Genomic DNA, 2,952 nt, shown 5'->3' with positions numbered 1-2,952 from the left:
TGTCATGCTGGAGTGTATTTTTTCCTAGTGTTACTGTTGTTTTCAGTGTGTTCATTTTTACACTTTAGTGTGTGTGTGTGTGTGAGGTAGGAGTGGGGGGGGGGGGGGGCAGGGGGCACGTGGCTGTGTTAAATACAACTGCTGTGTCAGGAAGTGAAAGGTCAGCATTTGCAGGACTGGTGGGACCCGTGAAACTATTCGGCCTTTTTATCTGTCGCTCAAACCCACGAACCAACAGCTACGGCAGTTTGGCGCATGAAGGTGGTGATTTCTGAAAACTCAACAATGTTCCTCTCAAATCTCTGCAGTCATAAAACCGATAGCTTTAATGAGCTAAATACCCCACATGATATCATTACAGCACCAGAAATACTCTTAAAGCGTAATGTCACCTTTAATAAACAGTTTGATTTATGATGTAACTACAGTGCATCGGGAAAGTATTCATGGCGTTTCACTTATTCCACTTTTTCTTTATGCTACAGCCTCATTCCAAAATGGATTAAATTCATTTTGCCCATAAAATTATAATAATAATAATGATCATGTGAAAATTGCATCTTTGAAGTTGTTGCAAATTTATTAAAAATTAAAAATAACTTGAGAAATCACATGTGCATAAGTATTCGCAGCCTTTGAGTGAAGCTCGGAATTGAGCTGAGGTGCGTTCTGTTTCCACTGATCATCCTTGAGGTGTTTCAGCAGATTAATTGGAGTCCACCTGTGGTAAATTAAGTGGATTGGGCATGATTTGGAAAGGCACACACCTGTCTATATAAGGTCCCCAGGGTTGACGGTGCATGTCAAAGCACAAACCTAGCATGAAGACAAAGGAATTGAGTGTAGACCTCTGAGATTGGATTGTCTTGAGGCACAAGGGAAGGTTACAAAACAAATTTCTGCTGCTTTAAAGGTCCCTATGAGCACAGTGGCCTCCATCATCTGTAAGTGGAAGAAGTTTGGAACCACCAAGACTTTTCCTAGAGCTGGCCGGCCTTCTAAGCTGAGTGAACCGGGGAGGAGGGCCTTTGGTCAGGGAGGTAAGAATAACCCGATGGTCACCTTGTCAGAGCTCCAGTGGTCCTCTGTGGAGAGAGGAGAACCTTCCAGAAGGACAACCACCTCTGCAGCAATCCACCAATCAGACCTGCACAGTGGCCAGATGGAAGCCTCTCCATAGTAAAAGGCACATGACAGCCCTCCTGGAGTCTGCTAAAAGGCACCTTAGGGACTCTCGGACCATGAGAAACAAAATCCTCTGATCTGAGACAAAAATTGAATTATTTGGAGTGAACGCCACATTCGGAGAAAATCAGGCACCACTCATCACCAGGCTAACACCATCTCTACAGAGAAGCATGGTGGTGGCAGCATCATGCTGTGGGGATGTGTTTCAGCGGCGGGAACTGGAAGACTAGTCAGGACAGAGGGAATGCTGACTGCAACAATGTAGAGACATCCTGGATGAAAACCTGCTCCAAAGCGCTCTTAACCTCAGACTGGGACAATGACCCCGAGCACACAGCCAAAATATCGAAGGAGTGGCTACAGAACAACTCGGTGAATGTCCGTCAGTGGCCCATCCAGAGCCCCATTGAACTTCTCTGGAGAGATCTGAAATTGGCTATGCACCGACGCTTTCCATCCAAACTGATGGAGCTCGAGAGGTAAAGGGAAATGGGCAAAACTGGCCAAAGACAGGTGTGCCAAGCTTGTGGCATCGTACTAAAAACGACTTGAGGCTGTAATTGCTGCCAAAGGTGCATCAACAAAGTACTGAGCAAAGGCTGTGAATACTTATGCTCACGTGATTTCTCAAGTTTTTTTTTTTTTAATTTTTAATCCATTTGCAACAACTTCAAAGACACTCTTTTCACATTATCATTATGGGGTGTTGTGTGTAGAATTTTAATGAATTTAACCCGTTTTGGAATGAGGCTGTCACCTAAACAAAAGTGGAATAAGTGAAGTGCTGTGAATACTTTCTGGATGCACTGTTAAAAAAAGGTGCCAAATAAAAAAAGTACAAACACTTTAACTTTTTAGGTACTTCACTATCCAACTTTTTAACACTACTTACATATTCATGCAGTCCTCTTTCTTGTCTACAGTATAAAAATAGCCTTGATATGCAAATATAATTTTGTCTTATTAAAACCACAGACCAGAAACACAGGGGTAACTTCGACCATCTGGGTAGAGTGAATTTGATTGTGGTTGGGTAATATTTGTGACACCCTGTTGGTTTTTACTATCCTTATTTGATTCTTTGTTATTTCATTAAACTAAAATCCAAAAATGTAAACTTTCAATGTGTGAAATGGTGTCTCCCACGTTAGTCCACATACATCTTTATATAACATTAACCATTAAGGACTTTAGCGGCTTAGCTGTCTCCTTATTGGGGTTTTTCTTTTAAACTTAGTCAATTTATTTTTATACTAGAAGTAGGTTTGAAACCAGTACTCGGATACATTAACTTGAGTAAAAACCTTGAATCGGTACTTCTTACAGAAGTTTTTTAGAACCCTAGTATCTCTACTTCTACCTGAGAAAAGAATGTTAAAATGTTTGTTAATAGTTCATCTTTAACCTTTGACTCTTGTGGGGTTGTGATCGGCCGAGGTTGCCTCCTTGTGGTCGTGTCAGCCCACTAAAACTCAACAGGAGTGATCTTAAAACTTTCTTTTATAACTCCTATTTATTCGATTAAGGAGGAATATGAGATTGGCTCATAGCTTCAGGGAGAACCAAGCCTTGCGGGTTAATAAACAAAGATACTTAGTAAAGGTGTATTGAAACAAATCCAGTTTGGTTCATTAAAGAAACTTAAGAACATTTATTTTGTATTTTTTTAATACCAAAGCAAGTAATCAACCAGCTTTATGACCTTTAATAGATTTTATCTTTGCATTATAAATAGTTTCATTTCTGTAGAGCTGCTTCTACTCA

This window comes from Nothobranchius furzeri, chromosome 2 (genome assembly GCF_043380555.1).
Source record: "Nothobranchius furzeri strain GRZ-AD chromosome 2, NfurGRZ-RIMD1, whole genome shotgun sequence".
Classification (NCBI taxonomy): Eukaryota; Metazoa; Chordata; class Actinopteri; order Cyprinodontiformes; family Nothobranchiidae; genus Nothobranchius; species Nothobranchius furzeri.
Note: the sequence above shows the minus strand (reverse complement) of the source record.